This window comes from Schistocerca cancellata, chromosome 4 (assembly GCF_023864275.1).
Source record: "Schistocerca cancellata isolate TAMUIC-IGC-003103 chromosome 4, iqSchCanc2.1, whole genome shotgun sequence".
Classification (NCBI taxonomy): domain Eukaryota; kingdom Metazoa; phylum Arthropoda; class Insecta; order Orthoptera; family Acrididae; genus Schistocerca; species Schistocerca cancellata.
The window spans coordinates 906,561,185-906,574,665 of NC_064629.1; the positions used below are offsets into that span (position 1 = coordinate 906,561,185).

Sequence of the window (13,481 nt, forward strand, 5' to 3'; positions counted from 1 at the left end):
GGTGCTGAACTCCTGCTGATCACAGCGGCTGGCAGAGGAGTCCCTGATACCTCTGCTCCGTGACTTCAACAACACGTTGAGCGCCACTTGCATGTATAGTGTACTAGATTGTGCCAAGGCCTACACACAGGTCTGGTGGCTGATGAAGATATACTGAAGACAGCCAATATTAGGCCATTTGGCTTATTTGAAAGTAAATTTGCAAATCTGAGTCTCCGAAATGCAGTGCAAACATGACAAAAGTTCATCGATTCAATGTTGGGAGGCCGGTTGTTCTGTTTCGCTTACCTCAAAGACGTTTTGCTCTTCTCAGCCTCACCAGAAGAACATCGCTTGCATCTCATCGATATTTTTCATTGACTAAGTGAGTACAGAATTGTGCTGAATGTGGTGAAGTGTATCTTTGGACAGTCACAAGTTGATTTCCTAGGCCACCACATTACTCCTTCAGGCTCGCTACCCTTGCTTGACAAAATAGAGGCTATCTGCCAGCTGCCCCAGCCAGACACACGTAAGGAGATAAAATGCTACCTAGGCATGCTGAACTTCTATTGGCGGCATCTGCCGCATGCAGCTGAAGTTAGAGAGAGCCACTGACAGCCATGCTGGTGGACCTGAAGGCTAAAGGCAATTCGACAATTACCTGGATGGACGACATGATCACAGCTTTTGAGAAAACAAAATAAGTGATAGTGGATGTACATCCTGAGCTGAATGCACTGTTGGCTGTGGTTGTAGATGCAAGCCAGACATCGATAGGTGTGCTTCAACCACACATTCATGAGGCCTGGCACTTGCTAGCTTTCTTCTCAAAAAAGCTCACAACCTCACCAAAAAAAAAAAAAAAAAAAAAATGTAGTGTTTACGACCACAAACTGATGGCAATGTACGAGGCTGTCCAAATACTTTCAACCACATGTTGAGGCACACACCTTCACAATATTTACAGACAACAAGCCACTGATATTCACCTTCCGGCAAAATAATCTGAACTGCTTGCCGAGGCAACACAATCAACTGCTATACGTTGCCCAACTCACCACAGACATTCCACACATTTCTGGGATTGACAACATCATGGTGCATGGTCACTCTTGCATCGGCAGTGTCTCTACACTGGACTGCATGGCACTCACAGAAGCATAGAGGTCAGACCAAGGGCTGCAATACCTTTTACATGATGCACAGGCTCCATTACAACTACAGCCTGTATACATTCCTGGCGCTGGTGTGCAACTGTATTGTGATGTGTCCACAGCCAAACCACATCCATACCTGCCTATGAACTTCCGATGGCAAGCGTTCGAATCCCTACACAGTCTGAGCAACCCAGGTTCATGATCAACACTCTGTCTGGTTCTAGATTGCTCTGTGTGGTCAGGAGCAAAGAAGGATTGTGGAGAGTGGACGAAGTGTTGTCTCCAGTGCCAATGAAGTAAAGTCGGCAGACACCTACATGCACCAGTAGATAATTTCCCTGACGTCACAGTGTGAGTCACACATGATCACATTGCCATCATCGGACCTGTGCTGCCTTCAGATGGTGAATGCTACCTGCTCACCATCATAGACAGATTCACTCATTGGCTAGAAGCAGTACCAATTTGGCACATTGGATATCGCGGTTTGGCTGCCCACTCCATGTTACAACCGACAGAGGCAGACAATTCAAGTCAGAATTGTTCACAAAACGGTCAGTACTTCACAGCGTGAAACATCTCTGGACAACCAGCTACTACCTGGCAAGCAATGGAATGGTGGAACGATAGCAATGCACCCTAAAAGCAGCCCTGATGTGAGATGCAACTGAGTGGACTGAGGGTTTACCAATTGTCCTACTCAGACTCCAAAAACAAATACAGACCCAACCTGGGCGATTCCTCAGCTGATCTAGTGTACGGGGAAGCGCTGAGACTACCCTGTGATTTCATAGAAGCAGCTCCAAGACGAGAAGAGGATCCTTCTATGCATGTTAGGTGTCCCAGAGAGTACATCCAGAAGATATGCACCCCACAGCCATTCAGGCATGGCACTGGCCCACTGTTCATGCATAAGGACGTCAGCTCGTGCTCTCATGTGATGCTACATAGCGACAGCATAAAATTGGCGGCTCTCCAGCAACCCTACATCGGTCCACATCAGGTTGTCAGCAGAGGAGACTGCACACTGCACAGTCTCCTGAACGGGAAATGTACCACTGTCACTTATGACAGAGTCAAACCGACCTATGTTTTCCATGAGCTAGTCCCAGCAAATAGACAACTGCTGCCTCACCCACTGCCTGTTCCAGCGCCTACCCAAGCAACAAAACAAAACAAATGACCCAGTCACCCACACTAACTATACCAGCGTCTCCCACCTACATATGTGTGTGTGTGTGTGTGTGACAGATACCGTGCCAGTCTTTGGTCTCTAATTTCTTCTTGAGTTAATACCTGAGGGATGTGCTCTTCTTCTAATGCAGATAGGTGGTGGATCAATTCTGTCTTCAACTATCCGTATGCGTTCCCTTCAGGCCCTGCGAACCCTCACACAAATTAGACAGCTACACTGTGTGACAAAATGCCCATCAGCTGACAGGAGAATGGGAATCGGATGAATTGCCTATGTTCAATTGCCACTGGAATTTGGGAACATGCACGGTATTGTTGAGTGGTACTTAAAATAAGTAAGTAAATTAGAGAAATTAGAAACTAAATGAAAAACTTGGTTTAGTTTAGAGAGTTACATACTGGCAAACAGCAGGCAGAACAGCAGAACAGAAGAGACAATGACCGTGAAGTCAGCAAGTTCCACATAAGTGGACGCTGTCGATTCAGCCGTCAGGGCATCGCCCGACCGGCTCACGTGTTTCTCAGTTGTCACATGTGAGCAAAGGCCCTTGCCTACATTCCAAGAGCCAATGACCGATGTTAAGAAGATTCTTCGAGAAGCTTTTCAACGTGACAGAAGAGGCAATGATCGTGAAGTCGTTCACCTCCAGTAAACTGAAGTGAATAAATACGCGAGACGCAGTGGGCCCGACAGACGAAGGAAGAAGGGAAGAGTAGCAGTTGTTTTCAGTCAGTTTCGGTGCTGAAGACCATCATACAAGAAGAGACTACATCATACACAGATGCACCAAGTCCGCCGCTGTAATGGAATAGTAAGCAGCAGCCTCAGCGCCAGAAGACAGAAGTTAAAAGTTATTTGAAGTCTGATTTTTACGTACCCGGGTGACTTGTGAGGATGGGAAGGAGACGGCCTCACATCAGCAGTCACCTGTGAGCTGGGATGAAGATCTGACAGCCGAAGACTGGCAAGCGGGAGTCCGTTGTTCGAGTCCGGGACACTGGCCTTCCCCCGCCACGCTGCTCCGCTGGCCGACGCACAACACACGCGGCTGCTGAGAGAAGAGAAACACTGGGACGCCACATCCAAGGAATCACCATCCGATGCACGACTTCGCTCACAATAATTAAATGGACCACCTCACGCTGCGCGTCTCCAGTCAGCTGGGTGAGACAGCGACACGAGACACACACTGCCATGCGTAATCAGATGCCACCGCCGCCGCTGCCGCAGCAGAAGGCTTCGCGAACGACACAGCTGCCGTTCTCTGAGCGAGAACATCAAGTAAGGAAATGGTTGTATGAAACTTGCAATAAAAGTTATTTTATGTAAAAATGTTTCATTCTACCTCATACCCGAGCTTAGGAAGAACCCACCCTGCGCACATGTTGCTAAGAGAGAAAAATTAATTTATTTAGAATTTTCACCCCGACATAATGCTTTAGAATTAAATGCCCATTGCAGTAATGCTCATTCTGACAACTGACTAGCATCAAAAGAGAAAACTCAGTTACATTTAGTGACAGAAGTGTTACATTTAGTAACAGGACTGTTACATTTGGTGTCAGAGAAAAAACCCTTGGCTCAATATGAGGTGTGAATGACAGTTACTAAAGGTCCACAGTTAGTATTGTTTAATGTGTGAAAGGATAGAGGTTTGCACATCAGTCGTAACATTTTCTTTATTTAGAAGTGTATTCTCTCTCATAATTTTTAGAGTTTGTCGAAAATATTTAAACATCTTTTTAATTCAGTGTAGTAAGGTTGTGTAACTAATAGTTTGTACAATGATGACACAAAATCATACAACGTCAGAGTCAGCACCACAAGCGATCTCTACTGAGGAACCTATTCAGAGCTTAGTTAATCAGATAGCACAGCTTACAAATGATAATAATATATTATTTAAACAGTTGAGTGAGGTTAGGGAAACCAGTTCAATCCCTCCCACCCTAGATTCCTCAGCAGCAGCCTTGGTAACTCCTTTTTCAGGTGAACCTGGCGAGGACATAACAGCCTTTTTTGATGATTTAGTAGCAGCTGCAAAGTTAGGATCATGGTCAGATGAACAGCTCTTACAAATGACAAAGTTAAGATTGATAGGAGAAGCTAAAGCACACGTATTATACCATGAAGAATTACGGAATGTTCCAACATTTGAGGAACTGAAGAAAGGATTACTTAAACGTTTTCAAAAACAGAACAGCTGTAGATTTTATAGGGAAAAATTAAACACTATCACTCAGAGGCAAAACGAGTCGTTAGAAAGCTTTGTAGATAGGATTAGAAAAGTTAATATTAACACCTATCAGTTGACAACTAGTGATGAAGCAAATAAAGTTATTTTACAAGAGGCAGAAAATAGGGCTCTGGATACATTTTTACGTGGGTTACCTCCTGAAACATCCCATCGTGTCAGGGCAGAGTTTCCCTAAAATTTAGCGGAAGCTGTATCTGTGGCGACTGCTTTCGAAGAAATAGACATTGCCACCAGATACAAGGAGAAGCGAAATGTATTTTCAGCAGGAGTACGATGTTTTAGGTGCGATCGATAGGGACATATAGCAAAAAACTGCAGACAACGTCAATGCACTAATTGTCAAAGAATAGGTCACACATTCAAGGAATGCAGGTCTAAGAAAGTTTTTGGAAACAGAAATCAGTTAAACTCCAACGGGAATGTCGGAGCCGCCGCCAGGCGTTCCCAATAAAATTTCATGCCATTAAGGCGAATGTGAAGGCGGAATGCTGGTTATCTGCTACCATACAGGATAAAGAGGCAAGGATACTGGTGGATACAGGCGCAAACTTATCAACAGTGAGTAATGAATGCATTGGAGAAAAGAAATATCACCCTCCAAGGTACAGATTGAGTGGGGTAGGAGGAGGAACAGTGAAGTCATTAGGATGTACATCACTGATTTTCTACATTCACGGTGTACAATTTCAAGAAGTTGTAGAAGTGGTAACAAAGGTAACTGACGGGTACGACGCGATCCTAGGGTTGGATTTCCTGAATAAACATCACGCTAAAATCGACCTCAGACAGCAAACTGTAGAACTTAGCGGAATAGTGTTTCAGCTAGGTGACACCACTGCAAAGGGCCCGCTGCCGCAAGATTTTCCCAATCGGAAGGCGAAATCAACTACACTGCGTACAACATCCTTGAAGGTTGATTCGCGGGATAAGATACCATTTGGCTCAGGAAAACTTTTCTGGATGACCGTTGACCCCGATGTACCTACAGATACAATATGTCTAATAGAGCTATTAGAAGAAAACGAGGAATTAGATGGATCACATTGTTTTGTACATAGAAGTGTTGTACGGGTTCAAGACGTTGAGGGAGAAAGAAAAGTACCAGTACATATTGACAATTTCAGAGTGAAGGACAAAGAGTTGCATAAGGGAATATTAGTAGCTACAGTCAGTACTTTTGAAGAAGAAGATTTCATTTGGTCAGAAACCAGACGCCTATAAAACCGCATTACGACAGAAAATTGAGCATTTGAAAGGAAATGACAGAGACACGATAGGAGCAGTTTTAGTTGAGTTCCAAGATTTATTTAATGCAGAAGGTCCACTGCCAGCAACAGATATCACACAGCATAGGATCCCAACAGGAAATAGCCCCTCAGTTTGTAGGAAGCCTTATAGAGTTCTGCATCACTTACAGCCAGTACTGGATGAATTTTTAGAACAGCATCTAAAAGATGGAATTATAGAATATTCTGATTCGCCTTATAATTCAAATATTGTAATTATTCCAAAGAAGTCTCCCGACGGTACAAAACGATATAGATTTTGTTGTGACTACAGACACCTTAACAAACAAACTATCTCATATGTTTATCCTCTTCCAAACATTACAGATATCGACATGTGGAGTAATTGGGTCTACTGCTGGATGTTTGTGTCGCTCTGGAACAATGTTTTGGCCACGTAACTCGTTGCCTTCTTCAGGTGCTACCTGAGACTGCCGTATTGGCAGTCTCAGGTAGCACCTGAAGAAGGCAACAAGTTACGTGGCCGAAATACTGTGCCAGAGTGACACAAACATCCAGCAGTAGACCTGATTACTCCACATGTCAAGATCTCACCGGGAAAGCCTGAAGAGTTACATTACAGATATCATTGACAGTTTGGGTAACAGTAAATACTTTTCAACAATAGATTTATGTAGCGGATATCATCAGTTGGAAGTTGCACCTGAAGATAGGTATAAAACAGCATTTTCTACCCTGGAGGCCACTGGCAATTTAAAAGAATGCCTTTTGGTTTGAAAAATGCACCAGCAACTTTTCAAAGACTACTCGATGGAGTATTGCAAGGACTCAAAACTCAGCAATGTTGTGTATATCTAGACGATATTATTGTATTCTCCAAAGACATTAATGAACATGCTGTGCCCCTGCGTAATCTTTTCAGAGACTTAGAAAAGCTAAATTAACATTAAATATGGAAAAATGTCGTTTTGCATTGACAGAGGTTACATACCTAGGGCATGTCATTAGTGAAAAAGGAATTAAAACAGATCCTCGATTACTTTTGGCAGTTAAGGACTTCCTAACACCGCAACACGTTAAGGAAGTACAAAGTTTCATTGGTCTTGCATCGTGTTACCAAAAATATGTTCAAAATTATGCTGAAATTGCCCGACTCTTGACCCAATTATGGAAAAAGGGTGCAAAATTTCATTGGTCTGAAGATTGTGAATCAGCATTTCAAACCCTTAAAGATAAGTTATCACACAGTCCAGTATTAGCCTACTCATATTATAATAAAGAATTTATTTTATCCTGTGATGCAAGTGATTCAATAGGAGTTGTTTTGAGTCAGAATATTAATGGCGCGGAAAACCCCATAGCCTACACTTCGAGACAACTAACAACAGCAGAAAGAAATTATTCCACAACAGAGAAAGAATTGTTAAGTGTTATTTATGGTATCAAATACTTTAAATGCTACTTGTATGGTAGGAAATTCAAGGTTATTACAGACCACGAAGCTTTAAAATGGTTGCTTGGATTAAAGGATCCATCTAGTCATCTCACCCGTTGGGCCCTATGTCTTTCTGAAATGGATTTCTAAGTTATCCATAAACCAGGCAAAAAACACACGAATGCAGATTGCCTAAGTCGCGAAATAGCACTTCTGGAAGCAACAGGTCGAGATACTGAGGACTGGAGAAAGGCACAAGATGAGGATATAGAATGCAAAAAATACACGAATCAAAAACAATTTTGCTTTGAAGATGGTGTATTTTGCCGTAAAACAAAACTTGGACCATGAATTGTTGTTCCCCAACACCTTAGACAAGAAATAATGGCAGAGGCCCACGATCATATCCTTGCAGGACACGGTGGACAACGGACAACCGAAAGACGTGTAGCAGAGCGATTTTGGTGGCAAACCAGAAAGCAGGATGTTGCGCAGTATGTTCGTAATTGCATTGTGTGCACACAACAAGCTGAACTTTCTCGTTCAAAAATACCCTTACAGAGGCTCCCCGAGGCTTCATGTCCATTTCAAATCTGCGGAGTGGATCTCTACGAGCCATTTCATAAAACACCTGCTGGGAATAAGTATGTTCTTATAATTATGGATCACTTTTCATGCTATCTAGCTATGGTGAGTCTCCCAGATCAGCAAGCAAATACAGTTTCCCAAGCTTTAGTTAACAACTGGATACTTAAATTTGGCGTACCTGAAGCTATTATCACAGATCAGGGATCTAATTTTATGTCTGAATTAATGAAACAGCTATGCCACTTACTAAAAATACGTAAATTACGCACAACTCCATTACACCCTCAGTGCAACGGGCACACAGAAAGAGTTCATAGGATAATTGGCAAGATGCTTAGTTATTATATTAACGAACAACATTCTAATTGGGATATGTATTTACCAATAATTGTGTCGGTATACAATGCCAAACCGCATGAAGCAACTGGCATGTCACCTTATGAAGTAGTCTATGGGAGAAAAATGCCGTCCCCCTTTGATGTAATCAGGCAGAAAAATGGAAAAGTCGGAGAAATGGTAAAAAATTTCAGTCGAATGATGAAGGATATATGGAAAAAGGTTCAAAAATCTAATACAAAGGCTTTGGAACGACAGGAAAGATTAGGTAATGCCCAAGCTAAATATCCAAATTACAAAATCGGTCAGTGGGTGATGCTGTCAACCCCATACATTGCGAAAGGAAAAACGAAGAAATTTGTAACAAACTACAGAGGTCCTTATCAAATTATTGATATCACGTCACCAGTCAACGTTAAATTGCAACTGCCCACCCGAACTACTATTGTCCATGCAAGTCGTTTAAAACCTTTTAAGGGTGCTCCAGATGTAATTCCTTCAACAATAGTGTCTGCTTTTCCGAAGGGTGGAGGAAGTACCCGAAAAGGAAAAAGAGTGGCCACACCAGCACAACATACAGACATGGCACCATACAATCTTCGATCAAGGGTACGAATGTAATAGTTGAATCATAGTAGACTGTGGATAGTATACAAATGTAAATAATTAATACATAATAATGGTTTATTTTTTAAGAAAAAAAAGTTGAACGTAGAAACATGTAGATCTTGTAGTTGACAATGTATTCCTTCTTTTCTTTGTTTTTGTTTTTACTAGGTTGGTAGGTTCATAACCATGTTGTTTGCTTTTTCAGAAAACGCCATGCAAGCATTTCCTACACAAAACTCTCCTACCTCAATGACTCCCTTGACAGATCCCTTCTGAAGTCATTAGATATGTTCATAAACTCAGAGCAAGGCAAAATTGATGCCAATGTTATGATGCAACATGTCTTAAAATTAAAAAGTGAACACAAAACTAAAATTATAATGCTAGGAATGGGTATATCTGGAACCTTTGTGTTGGTGTTTCTGCTTTGTACAGTTTTCTTTTATTTAAGATGAAAAAATAAGCCAAATCATAATATGACACTTCATCAAATCCCTGTTAAATGGATACCACACTCTTAACTGGTATACTTCAGTGGTTACTTGTGAGCATTAGTGAATTAATTTTGTTTATTGTACTTCAGTCTTTATTGACCAGTCTCATGTTAAAATAAACAATACTGTAGAATAGATATTCTTGCATTAATATAGGGTAAACAGGTGTTGCTATGTAAATTTCTAAGTGAAAAATCTATTCTTGTTTATTCATTGTCATCAAGATTTATTACACTTATTATAACCATTTATGGTGAACTATGTGATTCATAAGCGTACAGTACTTTAGTAAAGTGATAAAGTATTTTCAACATACTTAATGTGAAGCGTGTGTAATCGTCTTAGTTGAGAGTTTTCATTGCTTGTGTTAGTGGTTTTGCTTTGTAAAGAGTGGAGGAATGTTTAGTGGTAAATTCGAGGGCGAATTTCTCCGAAGGGTGGAGGAATGTTGAGTGGTACTTAAGATAAGTAAATAAATTAGAGAAATTAGAAACTAAATGAAAAACTTGGTTTAGTTTAGAGAGTTACATACTGGCAAACAGTGGGCAGAACAGCAGAGCAGAAGAGACAATGACCGTGAAGTCAGCAAGTTCTACACAAGCGGACGCTGTCGGTTCAGCCGTCAGGGCATCGCCCAACCGGCTCACGTGTTTCTCAGTCGTCACATGTGATCAAAGGCCCTCACCTACATTCCAAGAGCCAATGACCGATGTTAAGAAGATTCTTTGAGAAGCTTTTCAACATGACAGAAGAGGCAATGATCGTGAAGTCGTTCACCTCCAGTAAACTGAAGTGAATAAATACGTGAGACGCAGTGGGCCCGACAGACGAAGGAAGAAGAGAAGAGTAGCAGTTGTTTTCAGTCAGTTTCGGTGCTGAAGACCGTCGTGCAAGAAGAGACTACATCATACACAGATGCACCAAGTCCGCTGCTGTAATGGAATAGTAAGCAGCAGCCTCGGCGCCAGAAGACAGAAGTTAAAAGTTATTTGAAGTCTGATTTTTACGTACCCGGGTGACTTGTGAGGATGGGAAGGAGACGGCCTCACATCAGCAGTCACCTGTGAGCTGGGATGAAGATCTAACAGCCAAAGACTGGCAAGCGGGAGTCCGTTGTTCGAGTCCGGGACACTGGCCTTCCCCCGCCGCGCCGCTCTGCTGGCCGACGCACAACACACGCGGCCGCTTAGAGAAGAGAAACACTGGGACGCCACATCCAAGGAATCACCATCCGATGCACGACTTCGCTCGCAATAATTAAACGGGCCACCTCGCGCTGCATGTCTCCAGTCAGCTGGGTGAGATGGTGACATGAGATACACCTTGCCACGTGTAATCAGACGCCAACGCTGCCGCAGCAGAAGGCTTCGCAAACGACACAGCTGCCGTTCTCTGAGTCGGATGGCCAATTTAGCTGCAGTGTAAATGAATTAGGTCCTAAGACCTCTTCCATGCCATTGGTAGCCTTTCATCTAAGAAATGAGAAATCTCCAACTTGCTCCTAAACAAGGAAGAGCTCTCCAGTGCCATTTCCATTACACTTCTTGGTATATGGCTTGAAGAATATCTTAAATGGAACAAGGATGTCAGTTACATCTCAAATAAGCTGTCAACTGTGTGTTGTATTCTAAGAGTACTCAGCAAATCAGTCAGCAAATTAGTTCTCACACAGGTATATTATTCTTACTTTCACTCCATACTACAGAAAGGGATAATGTTCTGGAGGGATCTCACCCTGCAGCAGAGATATCTTTAAAGTGCAAAAAAAGGTGATATGTATAATATGTAATCTGAGATATAATAAGCCATGTAGGCAACATTTGAAGAAACTTGCTGTTTGACACTGCCATCTGTTTACACTTACAGTATTATGTCATCTGTTACAACCTAACTATTAAACATTGACAGCCCATTAATATTAAATGGCCACATTCATAGCTACAAAAGAAGACAGCATTCTGACCTACATATGTTTCAGTCCAGAACAACTTGATACCAAAAGAGTCTCCTATATGTTGGGATGTGGATGTATATTAACCAATCAGCTGAAATAAATAATAATAATAATAATAATAATAATAATAATAATAATAATAAAAACCAGAAATATCAAGAGTTTTCACATGTAAATTAAAAAAAAGTCTTTTGGAGTAAAACTTTGGCACAGTAAATGATTTTTTTTAAAAAAGGTGATAAATGTTAATAAATTTCTTAATAACTGATCACTTAGCTCATGTTTCCTTCCAGTATGAACAAGTAAAAGTACAATGTAATGTCTATTATTTTCTTGTAATATTGAGCAAACTTTCATGAAACAATTAAAATTGCAACAATATAATTGTAAAAATTACGTGTAAAAATGTAGGCTGACTTGTCCAAAATTATACGTGCAAATTGCACAATATTATGATTACTTGGATTAGTAAAATAAAATGAATACTGAAATCATTCTATAGCGAATATGCACTACTGATGATATGCTACATATTGGAAAGAAAGAACTGATATTTTACTTGAAGTGTGCTGCCATAGAAAGGAAGAGCACTTATACTGACATGCTGTCTGTGGAAAGAAAATATGAATTTGGCGGGGGGGGATTATCAAAATGTAACAGCTCAGTTTTCATAGAATTTCAAAGATAATTTAGATTGTTTGTTTAACTGTTACGGGGGGATGCAATGGATTTTGGACCAAAAAATCAATTTTTCAAAAACATTATTTCCTTGATCTACACAGCTTCAAATGCCTTTAAATTGTTGAACTGCCTAACTCTGCACTGGCGGCCACTCCCACCTTTTCCAACATTTGGGAAACTGCTTGCTTCAGTGGAATTTTTGTCAGTGTGAAGGCCATTTTCTTTTGATACCTTTGGCTGACATCTATATCTGTGGCTGACATCTATATCTTTGCCTGAAAACTTTCTTGCATGTGGTTTATTTACATTTTGAGAATACTAACAAATATTAGTAGGTGGATGGTTGGATTCACAAACCTTTATGTCGAAGTCAAGATTTATGCATAATGGGTGGTGGAGAAACTGGGGTCTCAGCTTCAGCATCAAAACTCAGGACAGGAGAATTGTACAGGTGCTTGAATAATGTTGATATGGATTCCACTGGATTCAGACTTATTAATTTAGAGCTTCTCTGCCAAGCTATAAAGTTTCCATGTTCATGTGTTAGCTGTAAAAATACAGAATGCATGAGTGTTGTTTAAGAAAGAAAGAAGATTGGGAATAGCTTGTGATTCTAAATTAATTTGTAATTCGTGTGGCTATGAATTTTCATTTTCCTCCTCCAAAAAGCCGTAATTTTTTTTAAAGCAATTTTAGGTTAGCATATTCTCTGAGATGCCTTGGACAGGGCAGGGAAGAAGGTAAGTTATTGTGTGGTTTTCTGAACATGCCTCCACTTTGTTCAAGGTTTGAAAAAATAAATAAAGAAATGTCTGATGCTGTATGCAAATACTGCCAAAATTTCTCTGAAGAAAGCAGTGGAGGAATTGTGGAAATAAACCAAAAAGAAACAGATTGTGAGGCAGATATTCATGACAGTGAATCTCCTAAAATGTTACTGACCTGTGTGTGTCTGTAGACGGGACCTGGATGAAAAGGGGTCACACATCTCCGTATGGAGTTCCATCTGTTATTGGTATTGACTTAGGTAAAGTTTTAGATGTAGAAATTATGTCTAAATACTGCCACCAGTGTGCACCAAGGAAAATGTCCAACAATGAAGATAGTGAGAAGCAGTGACAAGAAAAGCATGCAGTAACATAATCTAAAAATTGCAGTGGCTCAAATGGTGGCATGGGGGCTGCTGCAGTTATGAGGATGTTCTCCAGATCTGAGGACCAGAATGGTGTTAGATATACTAAATACCTTGGTGATGGCAACTCCTCTTCATTCAAAGGTGTAACAAATAAAAATTCATACAATACAACAATAGAAAAGTTTGGATGTGTTGGCCACATCCAAAAGAGGCTTGTGGTAGGCTTTGTCACTTGCTGAAAGAGAAGAAAGGTGAAGTACTTGAGGATGGAAAACCACTAGAAGGAAAAAGCTGGCTTACTCTGAAAGAGACTGATTCTCTTCAGTTATTGTAGGGGAGAGCTATCAGGAAAAACACACATAATTTCGAGGCAATGAGGCATGCTGTGTGGGCAATTTTTTTCCACAAACT

The 13,481-nt window shown here is 41.1% G+C and overlaps 1 protein-coding gene across 7 annotated transcripts in view; it reads right to left on the reverse strand.

Annotated features, from left to right (window-relative positions):
• LOC126185071 (monocarboxylate transporter 12-B-like) overlaps window positions 1-13,481 on the reverse strand; it is a 1,121,214-nt gene that overhangs the window by 216,702 nt on the left and 891,031 nt on the right. The window lies entirely within an intron of this gene.